Source organism: Aythya fuligula, chromosome 5 (genome assembly GCF_009819795.1).
Source record: "Aythya fuligula isolate bAytFul2 chromosome 5, bAytFul2.pri, whole genome shotgun sequence".
In the NCBI taxonomy this organism is placed as follows: Eukaryota; Metazoa; Chordata; class Aves; order Anseriformes; family Anatidae; genus Aythya; species Aythya fuligula.
The window spans coordinates 49,687,275-49,701,659 of record NC_045563.1 but is presented as its reverse complement, the minus strand read 5'-3'; the positions used below and the strand labels follow the sequence as shown (position 1 = coordinate 49,701,659).

Genomic DNA, 14,385 nt, shown 5'->3' with positions numbered 1-14,385 from the left:
ATTCAGCACCAAATAATCTTTATTTTCTATACTGTTATCATTTATTCATTGATGCTTTTTCACTTAATATTGAATTTTTGAAAGTAATTAAAATATATGTTTTATATATATATGTAAAGTAATTAAAATATATTTGTTTCTACAGAGAAACAAAGTGGAATCATATACAAGTCACTGGAATAAAAATATATTCTCTATTTTACTTAATATTAAAATTGAGAGTGATTTTTTAATAGGTGAGACAACTAAACTAAGGCTGAATTCTTTAGTATTTTGTGTCCGGTGTGTCACTATGTGCATCTACAATAGCTGAATTCCACCAGGAATTTTTCATATATGATAGTCTTTTTCTTTTCTTTCTCAATATGTGGATCCAAACTGGATCATTCAGTCATTCGGAAAAGAAGTTTGCTGGGGAAAAGGAAAATAAACAAAAAGAAAAAAAAATAGTAAGCACATTTCTAGTTAAAACATTATGCAAAGCAGAACTACCACCTTACCATTCATAAATGAGGTTTCTGCTAAAACTGGGTTACAACTTTTTTTGTTTTGTTTTTTGTTTTGTTTTGTTTGTTTGTTTTTTCTTGCTTAATCTTTCGCTAGAAGAAACAACAACATTTTCTATTGATAAATAAACAGTTGTTGAACAGCATGCCAAATCTTCAGGGATTTAATGATCTACATTATAATCAGCTCAGTGAGGACGTAATTCCATACTGCTCCTTTTATAGTCCCAGTAAGGAAGGAATTTTAGCTTTGGGCAAAGGGAACCCACTAAGCCCTTCATTTCATAGCAATAATAAATAATATATATATATATATATATATATATATATATATATATATATATATATATATATGATTAAGTAAAAGTGTATTTATGGGAATTTGAAAATGTTGCTTCCTTAATACAAAGAGACAGTTGTACAATCTACTAGTTAATATCTCTGTGGTACTGATAGCCTGTGTGTAAGTTTAAGACAAGCAGCAGGCATACCATTTTTACTAGGAACTATCCAGGTAGTCACTGATAGACAGATTTCATCCTCAGATTTCTGTGCCTGGCTATTTTCATGTTGTTCCTTGAAAACATGTTTAAACTTAGCTCACTGATCTGTGCTATGGGATCTGAAAGCATTTTCCATATCCTGACTCCAGCTGTGTGCCCCCGCTGCATCCCACCAGGACATCGCAGCAGTATCTCAGTGCAGCTATCCAGTACACCACCCCTTCACATCTGAAGTTTTGCATTCCTTCAGGCTTACATAGGAATCATGGAGATTTACCAATGAGAGATCACATCTGAAGAACCTGGTTGCTCAACAGGGCACACTGACAGGAATTTCACCAGGACACAAACTGCTCAACAATCAAGTCCCTGCAGGAGCATGAATCGACCTAGATTTTCTATGCAGGGAGGCACTACTTAAGTTTCAGGATGACTGCTTCCAACCAGAAACAATTCTATCACAATTCTTTATGACAATAAAAATATATGAAGACAGTTTTTTCCATATTGCCACTGGATTTATTCTATCTTCCTCCAAACCTTGGAGTAAGAGGCTGTGCAATCAGTCTGAAGACAGTTTTGGGATACAGCACGGCAAATTTTACAGCAGAAAAACCAAGCATGAAGCGTCTTAAAGGGGAATGTAAAAAAGCTGCTTGAAGACAACCCCAGAAATAGAAATAGTGTCCATACAGCTCATTGTTCAGCAAATAACTGACCTTGTAGATCATGGACCAATTACACCAAACCAGAAATCTTTCTGAAAATATTACAGTGTAAGGAAAACTATTTTCCAAAGGAAAAATGTAAAGTGTAAGCATTTGTACAGTGCAATTGTTGCACTAAACAAGCAATTATTCCATTGAGACACTGCACAAAGCCATCAATTAGTATTTCATAAGGCATTATGCACAATGTGAACAGTCCTTCTGTTGCAACTCTGAGGGGCAATTATTTAATACTGTTCAATAGGAAAATATGCAATTTATTAAGCAATAATGATATTCTAGGAAGAGTGGTTTTAGCCTAGGAACACTAGAACTAATTGTACCAGATTAGGTGGTATTTGCCAGTGATACTGAATATCTTCAGAATTCAAACTCTAAGTTCATCATTAGGTGATCAATATAATACTGAGATTCAGACAAAAGGGTACTCAGAAAAGTGATTAGCACACTTCTGGGTATGATAAATATGTGCGCTAAGTCTGGCTGGGATGTAGATAACTTTTTTTGTAGCAGCCTGTAGGGTGTTGTGTATCTGTACCTAAAAGCATACAGATAAGCTCCATCCCCAACCCCTTGTTTTGGCTATTGCTGCACAGCACCAAGGCAACCCCATGTCCCGTCCTCCCCCATGGAGAGTAGACTGGAGGTAAGAAAAAGCTTGGCAGGCTGGGACAAACCACAGGATCATAGAATGACAGAATGGTTGAGAAGCATTGGAAGGTTGGAAGGGACCTCTGAAGATCATCTAGTCCAACCCAACTGCCGAGCAGGATCACCTACAACATGTTGTGCAGGATGGCAGACCCATCTGTTTTTGCTTTGCTTGTGGGCACAGCATTTGTTTTCCTTGCCAAATGGCCAGTATCTTGATTCATGGGTCTTCTCGCATTCCTTCTTTGTTCTCCCCATCCTGAAGGACAAGGAAGTGAGTGAGAGGTTAGGTAGATGTTTGGCTGCTGGCCAAGGACTGCCCACTACAACATAGAATAATTTTTGAAGATTAATATAATATCAGCCATCACAGGGAAAGGAATGAGCAGCCCCACAATGGCAGAAAGTAAGGTGAAAAAAATGTTACATTTCCTTTTTTCCAGAGCTACAAAAGTGGAGGATTGTTTGTGAAAGTTGGCTGGATCAACATTAACAGCCTAACTCAATGGACTTTTTGGCTGAAAGGCTTTTATGAGACTTGGAAAATTTATTTTATTTTGACAAATGATTTATCAACATCATCATCAGAACATAGGAGTTTCCAGTACAGAGTTGGAAACTTTTGGCTTGCTGTTCAGCAAACAGAACATTTAAAGACATATTCCAAAAGTCACTGAAGTGGAATCTGACTTTGCTTGATTTAAAGGAGTCTCACCAAACTCTGCTCCACCATAGTAAAGTGTTAAGCAACAATCTATAGTAACCTTCACTTTCTTGAGGTCATTTCTGTCACCTCTTTCTACTTTTTCTCTAAATGTTAATGCAATGCTTGCCATCCTTTGTCGTGACTTATCTAAAATGTTGTTTTCAACAATTTTTCTATTATCCCTGCCTTGTCTCTCAATACACACAAATAGAAGAGTCCAATTATTAGCTAGTCACATAAAAGACACTGAGATGTGCATCTGGTTTATTTATGGAAATAGCAAAATCCTTTTTTTTTTAGTTTCAGTTGGTATCAGGCCTAAAACTTCTGAATCTCTAAACCAAACTAAACAGTACACTAATTGGGTAAAAAGTAATTAACAATAATGCATATTTATAACCTTTGAAATTCAGTGAAAAGGTTACTAAAACCACTTACAAATTTACTAACAAATAAGTGCACAGTAATTTTATAGCTTGGAGATTACTTGTTTTTGAAACACCTACAATATGTGAGGTCAATATTAAAGTTTTCCAAAATATGGCTTCTTTTAAAATGCCACTCAAAATCATCAGAGATTGAAAAATCCTATAGCTGCACTTACAAGACAAGCAGCAGATTTCCCACTTCCTGATAATTGCAAGTAGTGTTTGCTTTGTAGGGTGCTACTGATCATACTGCAACAAAATGATAAACTGTTTGGGGTTGCTGAGGAATGAGAACATCCCAACAACACTTAATAAAACCAAAACCACTGAAGGTAATCGGACAGCTGCCATTTAAAATTTCATCCTACATTTTTAGACATTGTTTCAAAGTATCTCACCAAATGAAAACAAACAGAAAATTCAGTAGTTTATTCAAAAAAACTGAACTGGGATGAAGACAATCATTTCTACCACCAAACTCCAATGTGACCTTGAGAAAGTTGTTTAATCTTTCTGTACTTCTTTTTCCCATATGTAACGTGAGAGTGGAAGAGGAAGCTAGAGAAGAACAAATTTATTGATGTCTTTAAGGGATACAGTTTCTATAATGACACAGGCCATTGAGTAGGCTGGTATCCATCAAACCTAATGTCTTCTAAAAAGAACCAAGAGATTCAAAATATAGATGAGGAAGAGTGAATCAGAACGTTCAATCAAAATTGTGTTCACTTGCCAAACATTAATAAGTTTAAATTTCAGAGTTTCTTTAAATCAAAAATCAGAGTCTATAACAATATTTAGATTTTTCCGATCCATTTGGGAGTGTTTCAGTCTGGGGCTATGGTTTTCTTCTGATTTCTTTTTTAAAAGGCTGAAAAGAAGAGATACTGTAGTATTCCAAAAACCACTTTGTTAGATGTTCCAGCAAACCATCATGGTTCAATGCGGCAAAGCAAACTGCTCTTTTGGTCCATAATTTATATATGCAGTTGTTATTGTTGAAATTTGCCCTGTATATTTCTCCCTTGACAGCACAGTCTGTTCTCAGGATATGAACAGGGCAAACATTTTCATCTTTTTTCTCATGATTCTCTAGCAGCAGCAAAGATAAATACAAGAAGAAACATAATCAAAGACAGACTGGCCACTACACAGTCATAAAAACGAATCCACCATTAGCCAACGTGCAGAACTAAAAAGGCACATGAAGTGTGGTAATGAAAAAGAACTGAAAAGGATATTGTGAGAACCTATGTGAGATACTTCAGGGTATTTGAGACTTTGCGTAAAGTAAGGTAATCATCTGCGCAGCCAGGAAAGAGCTTCTGATTTTGCAAGCCAAGATTAAAACAGCTGCAATGAAGAAAGATACCCAGCAGCGTTCCAGCTAAGCTCATAAAAGAAGCTCAAGATTGCACAGCAACATGAGCTCAGACTCTCTCACTGAGAATGGGCAGTGAGTGCAGAGAGTGAAAATGAACACACCTCACTCCAACGTGGAGGGTGAAATGGGTTGGAACATTGTATTTTATGTACCTGCTGAGTCCATGCCAGCACAGCAATATGAAAAAAAATCCATTGGCAGTGCATTGACATCTCACACTTTCAGGTCTCTCCTTTCACTGCCACTGGCAGGGTTAGATAATTTCAAAAGAGGTGCAGAACTAGATTTACAACAAAAATAATAACCATCATTGTGTTTTGAAGACCTTATTCGTCCCACTTTCTTTCAAAACATAGTCCAATTAAGCTTATGTTTTTAACAAAAAGCTATTCAAATATGCTTCTCTTGGGAGAAACAGAATTTTCAAAAATAAGCTCTAAAATCTAGTTGTCTAAGTGTATACACAGAGAAGGCAGTACATAACACAGTCATCTGAGTGTATGTAAAATAGGTGTGAAATGCAACCACTGTCAGATGAAATCATTCCCTCAAAGTCTTCACAGATAGGAGTAATTAAGGGGGAAGACAATGTGCTTCAGAGCATTTATTGGCTTTCCTTTGCAATTCTCACTTGGTGCCTGACTGGTAGTGCAGCCCTTGAAAACATCTCCAAAGGCCCAGGATCATTGCAAATCCAACCAAAAACCTCTAAGACCTGAGAGGGGATGACAACTACACAGAACATAGGGCTGGAAGGGATATCTTTGGTCTGCGGTGCTATCAGCAGTATTGAAATTAACCTTGTCATATAAAGGGTTACAGCCTGAAAGGAAATGATCAAAGTGGGGCCCTTGGGGCCAGAGAAAGGAGCTTCATGAGCTCCATGGCTATTGAACATCTCATGCCTTTAGCAACTGGAATTCTGTCTGCTGTTTTCATCTCTGAGTTTGAAATGGTGCTAAAAATGTGTAACAAAGCTTGATGCCTTTTTCTAGTAATGAATTAAATTAAGAACATCCAATAAAACTTGAAGTATTGACAAAGTTAGAGAGACACTACAATTTTTTAGCAGCTCATTAATAGTTTAAATGACAAGAAAACAGAAAGAATAGGTGGGAAGTGATAATCTATGTCCATCAAGTTAGTGGGATGCCACTCATTTCAGTGAATTTCCATCTGTGAAGAATTGATCTAATGAAGTGGATAATTAAGTTTAGCCCAGAATAACCAGAAGAAACTACAGAGGAAATTTAAGCCAATAGCAAAATGCGGATACCCAAATCATAATTTAACCATATAACTAGAGCTGACAATATTATACCTTGTAAACTCTGCTGATCGGTGGCTTACAGGCCTAGTGGTAACAAGGTCCATGACAAGTACAAGGTATCTGTTTTGCACCAACTAGGAGGAAAGAAAGCAGCTGGCAGGCAGTAGAAATGTTTTGTGTCCTTCATAGGGTGACCTTCCTCCAAGTTCTGGGCTGGACTTTGCTTAGGTTGTGCATCAGCTTTTCAGGCAGTTTTACTTTCTGTGAGGTTAAAGCTTCTTTGGTCTGAGTTCCCTTTCCCCAGCACATATGGAATTTAGCCCTCAGCCTTACTAATTTCCAGCTCTGGTGTATCAGGGTTTGCTGGGCTGAGCACACTGCACGGGTGTGAGCTGAGGGGCTGCAGTATAAATGCACTTGGCTTGGAGCTCTTGCAAACAGCACACACTCCTCAGGCATGGGAAGCTATTTCTCTGCCTACTTACAGTGTAATAGGGTTCCAAGATTTTCATCTATATGAAAACATGCTTAACAGCTACATATCAGTCAGTAGCAAATAAGCATGACACATTTACTAGTTATGACTTTTGTTACAGCAAAGAAAATCCAACAGGACATTCAACAGCACAGGAGTGATGGCTACACAGAACTCCAGTTCTGCTTCCCAAAATAAGTCTGTAAAATGGAAAATTGATTAAAAATGTAAGATATACTGCTCTGGTTATGCCTCCATCGAAAGTAATATAAGAATACTGCAGTATATCTGTTTATAACTGTCTCTGTATTACTGGGGGTCCCCCTAATGGTTTATATTTGTGGCATTGGACACTCAGTTTAAAATATATATATTTTTTTACACTGTAAGAGGAGGAGGTTTTCATCTTGTGCTATTTTTATTGCACTAGCAGACCATAAGGCACCTAAAATCCCCTTTTTCAAGGCATGGTAGAGCATAGCAGTCCTCACCGACCCGTTCAGTTGGAGTCACAATGCAGATGCACCTGAGAACATGCAGATCCTACCCTGGTAGTGAAGCAAGCACTAAGCCCTCTGGCATTTACTGCTTGCAAGAGCTGAGTGCCAGCTCATCTTCTCAAGAAGTATGATTCACATGATTTCATTGAAGGGAAGTATTATGCAAGGGTTCACCAAAATGATGGGTACAAAATCTGACTGCTGTTTCATATGAATAGAGCCAGGAAAAGCTTACAAAAAGTAATACTCAACAGTTGATATTCTCCTAGCTTCCTGCCAAGGGATTTCATACCCTCAATTAAAAGAGGATGACACACACAGTCAGTTTGTAATTCAACATTCCCATAAGATAAGAAAACTATATGGGTGGAAGTGCAAGACTGAGTGGGTTGAAAAGGGGTGCAAGAGGAGAACAGGTCCTGCTGGCAGCAGTTCTGCCTCCCTGGTCACCGTCAGGGATTTGGCCAGGCCACACAGATATAAATGTATGTCTGCTGTATGTAACAAAGCCAACAACTTTTACAAGCATGAGGAAGGAAAAGGAAGGAGAAGTGGAGGCCAGGAATCTCTGAGACAATAATGAAAGTGTAAAACAATTTATATTAAAATGATAATCAGTAAACTTGTGTCTGTTGAGCAGTAGTATTAGACAAGATGGTGACATAATAAATAAATAAATATCACTGAGCACGGGACTTGGAGCATGACTACATACCTAAGTCCCTACCTGCATATCTTAACAGATTTTTGACTTACCAAGATGTTGCTCCTTTTCCATAGAAAATATGCTAAATCTTATAGGGTACCTGTTGCTGATTGTTATGTAGTGAGTGAGGATGGAAGGGAGGGTAATATAAACACACACATACTTCCCACAAAATAATCAGGCCAAGTTTCATCTTGGTTTTGGCTTTCCAAATTTATTTCCAATTTACTTTTTATCTGTGGGGTTAGTCTTACTAGATCCAGTACATAATGTGTGTGTAGATCTGAAATTGTTTAGAGTTTCTTATCTCTGTTTCATTTTCTACTTTCTTTCTTACCTGATGTGCTTTTTGATATCTTTGATTTAGAAGCATCCAAAACACTGTTATCAGCTTCCGTTAGCTGAGACTGAACAGCAAAGTATCTTGGTACAGTTATTACTTATAAGTGTTTCCATGCTGCTAGAGGAAATCATGAACAATTAGAAGAGTCAAAATTTTCACCTTTTAATTCCCCATTGTTTTACTAAGCTGTAAATGTTACAGAATGAAATAACCAGAGCTACATCAATTTACCAGATGAAGATCTGACTCCCTGATTTCAATTACTAACAGGTCTTTTCTATGCAATCTTGAATTTATAAAGTTATGTCTTTCTATAGAGTGATATATTAGAGAAATACAGGCTTACATACTGGAAATCTTGAACAAAATGGTTGCCTTTCCCCAGACTGCAGATGCTGTTCTTAAACCCTGCTATGTGGAAAAAAAAAAAAAAAAAAAAAAAAAAAGATACTTTGGGATTTCAAGTCACAGATTTTCCTTCTAGCTTTGTGACACTGAAAGTACACATTCTGCCAAGTCTGAGATCTTTAAAACTAATGTGATCCTTTAAATTTATTACCAGTTACTAATAGCTTCCCATGTTTCACTTATACATTTCAAGGTGGAATCAAACATACATACAGAACAGGCCATATTTTTCTCCTTTTTTCTCTCCCAAATTTATAATGTGAAGTCATACATTAAAATAATTCATGATGGATAACAGAACCTTAAAGCTTATAGCAAAATTAAGTCTCAAGAATGAGAATATGAGTAATTTCATAATAAAACCATGAGGCTGCCTCCACAGTACTGATTTTTTAGAAGATAATCTGTAGGCTCACTCATTTATAATAGATAATAAATTTCATCTTTTCACATGTTTTCTTTTATTATTTTATTATTAGTAGTATTATTATAGTCATTCTATTCCTTAAATATTAAACTTCTGTTTTCTGCTGTGCTAAATATATTTTCTGACACTCCAAATGCTGTGGATTAAGCATTGTGAAATAAATAGTGTACTGAAGAGTTGGGCCACTTGTATATAATCACCTTATAAATACAACAGAGGAACTTTACATCATCATCTACAACATTGTTATTGCTAGATAAAGAACTGGGCTTCCAAGATTTCAGAAGACTGCTGCTGTTAAGTAACTTTAACATATACTTAATGTTTTGTTCCTAAACCTTCCTTTAGATGCACTGAACAAAATCAGCTCATCAGAAAATGCAAAGACATGATTTTAATAGCAATAACATTGTGAAACGTGTTGGAAGGCTATTTTGCCATCACTTGCATTGATGAGCACTGTAAATAAGCAGGATACTTAGTAAGACTCTATAAAAACTCAAGGATAGCCAGGGGGGAAATAGTCCCATAAAACCATGATGCACTGTAATTTACCAGAGAATTTTGGTGCTACCAGTACAGCTACTATTGAAAAATCTTGGAGATTTTTCAAGTCTGCCACAGATCTCTTAGCAGTATGGTTTTAGAAGGCATCACTACTTTTGTGCCATTTTTGGTCAGTTTGCCATATTAAAATTAATTTTATACATTTGCTTTTGCAAATATATATATATAATATTTATATATTATATAATATATATAATGCATTTATATAGAGCAAAGACTGCTGCAGCTAAGTCACCCATACTACAACTGCTGAGTGGGAGATGAAACTCAAGGCAACAAATTTACAACTTTAAATGAGGAGAAATGGATCACTCAACTACAATCTATCTGATGTGCTTCACAGTAAATTAGAATTTGTAATAATTTTAATCCCCATTTTTAAATGATGTTTCACATTTAGGTATAGTGAAGTGAAATGGGAGCACTGTAATAAACATCTGGGCTACTCTGTAACAAGTATTTAAGTACAAATATGACATCTATTGTCATAGTAGAATTTTTATTATTATTTTATATATTTAGACATTTCTTCTCACAATGTAATGAAGTTAGTGCTGTTTCCATTTGATAGACAGATACACAAGGTCTACATACCCTCTTCTGCAACCCAGTCTTCCAAGATTGCCATAGGGACAAAGTGACCAAACACACATCTTGCCACAGGAGCATCATAGCAGTGCCTACAGAGGGAGGCATGAGTAACATGGGTGCTTCAGGCTTTGGACTCCCCTGCCAGAAACTTGCAGCTTCTTTCTCCCAATGGGCCTGGAACAACTGTGCCCCCATCTCATCCCAGCAGCATCTCCATCATTCATCTCAAACACCTTCAAAAGCTCGTGGTTAAGACCACATGCAGCTATCTTATATGCTAATTCAGAGACAAGGATAGCAATGGGAAGGATGACTAAGAGCCTCTCCAAGAAGAGTTGCATGCTTCTTTCTGCATGTAAGCACTTCAACCAGGAATTCATCAAAAATCTGTTGAATAGATGCAGAGGACCGGCTGCAGCAATCACCAGATGGATTGATTACCACAGGGCCAAGGATGACAAACACAGTGCAAAGAGTCACCCCTGTTTAGTCTTGGCTGCAATAATTTCTTGGCAGGTAGACTGCTGTAAAATGTGTGGCTGACAACAATGTTGGAGGAGATTAAGCCTCATCACAAACAGGCTTGTCATTCCTAAGGCCTCTGCAGTCCATGTGTATTAGTAATGAGAGGTGGGTTTCACACCGTTTGTATGGTCACTTGGCTCCTGTACTCTTTCCAGGAGCAAACATTGCATCTGTTTGCACGCCACCTATGCTGTATTTTCAGAACCCAGACTTGTCAGGGCAAGAGCTTCTGTCTGGCAGCTGCCCGCAGATGTGTCTGGGATCCCTCTCTGACTAACCCCATCATATCACCAAATTTTGGAAGGAATGAACACATTGTGTCATGCTCTACAAGACCATGCCTAACAGGGGCTGGAGCAACACAATTCTCCTGCCTTGTCAGAGGACTTTTCTCAGGAAGCAAAGACACCATTCAGCTGTGAAGGTGCATGGTTACTATTATTACCATTATGCATTGCCAATAATTATTCATGCCAGTGACAGCATAAACTCTAGTCCAATTAAAAGCATCTCATAACTGAAATTCAACAGGAGAAGCTGCAGTACAGCTCTGCAGTGCCAATGCTCTGTCCTACCTGTAGTTTTCCATGCTCATTCCTAGCCGGCACAGAGCTCCTGGTGACCCTGAGCTGTTACAGTTCTGGAACTGGGAGTCTGATACGGTCTATAACAACACTGACCATTACTTGAGATCATATCCTGCAGTGCTTTTATCACTCAGTCTTCTCCAGACAAACTTCATTGTCCTTAATAAAGGCACTAAGGTGAAAATCTTTCACAGGAAGGCTAGCATAATATTAGCATATCCTAAGCTCTTAGACCTTGGATCTGTCTATTTGGTAGGCAGTTTTAAAGGCAGATTTCTTACCTTTGTACTGGCCGTAGACTTGTAAGACATGATTCTGTGACCTGTCATGTGGCACAAGACCTGGAAAAATAATGAGGTGGGAGAAATAATTGTGATCATCTAAGGATAGACTAGTCCTTGCACAGCACATTGCAAGGGAGACTGGAAGTATGGCTTCATACATGTATATCCAACAACTAGGAGTCCATGCTGGTTATGTGGTATCCTCAGATTGCTTGATCTCATCAGTGTATCCTGATACTGTATATCCAAGTACACTGCAAAAGAAGAGACTTCATCATGTCAGGCCCATCAATTACATTATTTTTTAATCTGGTAATATTTTTTTAACCTAGTAAATAAATTGTTATTTTATAGGCTAAAATAGTAAGTATGTGAAGAGTTCCTAAATTCTTTCTAAATTCTAAATTGCACCTATAAAAGCGATTCTTTCTGTTTCACAAGCATAGCCTGCTGCTGATAGTTGTACCCTCAGAAGGTGTCACCTGGAGGGTTTGACTCACAGAGCCTAAAGGAATCTGGACAGGGATTTTAAAAATCACTCATAAGGCAGAATAGTATGTCTCAGTTTAATGATAGAGAAAAAAAAATCACTTGAATAAAAATATTTCAGATCTAATTCCATATATTTATGTTAAAATGCCTTTAAAAAAAATCTGTGGAAATGTCATTTAAGAATACATATGTATCCTTAGTGTAGCACACAAAGGTAGTAATAATGTAAGTTTTCATGTGATTCTTCTTAAGAAATCTCATTCATTATTGTAGGTCTTTTCTTGCCTTTAGTTTCTAATTGGCAGTAGCGCTAACTTATTGTGTAAGATGAGAAACTTATTCCCAACAAAACTGCCTGCAGACAGACCATTAATTGTCAAAAATATTAATTCCTACCAGTTGCAGGGTTTCAGATCATGATCCAAATGTTTAGAGATACCTTGCCCACTTCTGGTTTCCAACAGATACTCATTTTCCACTTGGAATCCTCTGATTATTCAAATATGTTGCATAAAAGTTGTTTCTAGTTGCTCAATACCAGGGCTAGCTCTCTGTGCAAAGCAGTAGGCATCCACCCAGCCCAGCTGGCTGCAAAGTGATCCTGGTACCACTGTCCCTTACCAGATCCCTGTGAGCACCTACCAAAGACAATAGACATCTTTGTTCATGTAGGGTGATTGTTAAGATCCAACACAGCCCAGCAGCTCCAGCCACTTCCCTATTTCTCACACCCATTCTACAGAAGCAGGAGAAAAAAGCTCTTCTTCCTCCTGTCCAAGCACACCCTGGGTGAGAGACACCATTCCTTGTTCTCAAGGGGCAAAATTCAAGGGAATTTTTGAATGGGCTTTGTCTGGTATTGCTTTTAAGGCATCAGCATATTTTATAAGATTATTCATGAAGTAAAGATGTTTCTGAATTCATCCTCTTTGAAGGAAAGACAGAAGAATAGTTCTAATGAAGATTTTTCTTCTTTTATAAACTGTTATGAAGAGAAGTGGGTGGAGATATAGAATTAAAAGCTAAAATATTGTGTCTTCTTCTAAAAGAGTTATGGATTTTTCTTTAAAAATTAATGTTGCAATTCAGTATAAAAGCCATGTATCTGAAAATAGCAGAAAACTGATATTTGGGAAGTCTTGGCAAATGTTAGATCTCTTGACATAGAAAATGCATGAATCATCCATGAAATATAAATTGCGCACTTCTCATAACGTTCTCCACTTATGACTTTTTAAGGCATTTTTTAAAACCAATACTCTGTATAATATTGAATGCATATTGTATTGACAAGAGTTTGAAGACAAGAACAAAGATTGATATGTTTCAGTCATCTTTCAGAAGTAGATTAGTACATTTTAAAGTTATAAGAGGAATTATTATGAAAATGTGCCCTTCAGTCTTCCCTGAACATCAGCCACAGAGATCCATCTTAGAGTCTGGTGGGATCCCATGGAATTACCCATCAAATAAGGTGTCATTCAACAGGAGTAAGGGTGGCAGACTCTGCTCCTCTTCAATTAGGCTAAACAAAGTTCCTCTCTGATCCCCTAACATAGATTTACCTTTAAGAAAGTTAAATTAATCATCTTTTATTCACTACAGCTCCATATAGATACTTTTAATTAGCACGTTTCCCCTTGGCTCTTCTCCTCCTTTAAACTTCTCAACATGTTCTTGACGGAACAATTGGTCTTTATTAATGTGTGACAGCTTAGAGCAGCAGCGAGCTGTTTGCCAGATGTTTGAACTCTGGTGAACTGCTGTTCACTTGTCAGACTGGCAATGAGGAGCGAACAAATATCGCGCTATTCAGCCTCCCTCCTGAGCTGCCAGAGAATTTCAAACAGCTTCAAGTGCCAGAGCCAAAGGATCTGCTGAGAAAGAATAAGGTATGTTCCTAATGAGATCAGTGAGCCATGACTTTTCTAGAAAGGCATCTTGATTTTTTATTATCTGCTGTGCATAGGTGACAGAGTCAAGGGCTGGAGCATCAGAGGAACCCATGCTACAGGGAGTGAGAGGCTTCAGAAAGACACAGCTTTCACAGATTCTTGGGTTCTTTATGGACTGTTAAGTACAGCAGGGAATAGAAGTAAGCAGACTACTATAGAGCATCTCCAAATAGGTACATTTGACTCTGAAGATGTTCCTATCTGCGAGCATAAGAAGGAGAGAGGTCTTTCATGAAACATAAGTTTCATTTCTCCTTTTTGTTGCAATTTCTTCCTCAGAGTTGCATATAAAACACAAAGGGGCAAATTACCATGGATCTAGTACTTTAAATTCCAAAAACAGGTCCCC

The 14,385-nt window shown here is 37.5% G+C and overlaps 1 protein-coding gene across 4 annotated transcripts in view; it reads left to right on the top strand.

Moving 5' to 3' along the window:
• Nucleotides 1-14,385, top strand: part of TRAF6 (TNF receptor associated factor 6) — a 354,850-nt gene that overhangs the window by 146,357 nt on the left and 194,108 nt on the right. The window contains exon 1 of one of the 4 annotated variants that reach the window (XM_032188212.1): nt 13,940-13,973. The exons of the other annotated variants lie outside the window; for them this stretch is intronic. The gene's annotated coding sequence lies outside the window, so the exon portion shown is untranslated. Of the gene's footprint in view, nt 1-13,939; nt 13,974-14,385 lie in introns of those variants that run through there. 4 annotated transcript variants of the gene reach the window in all.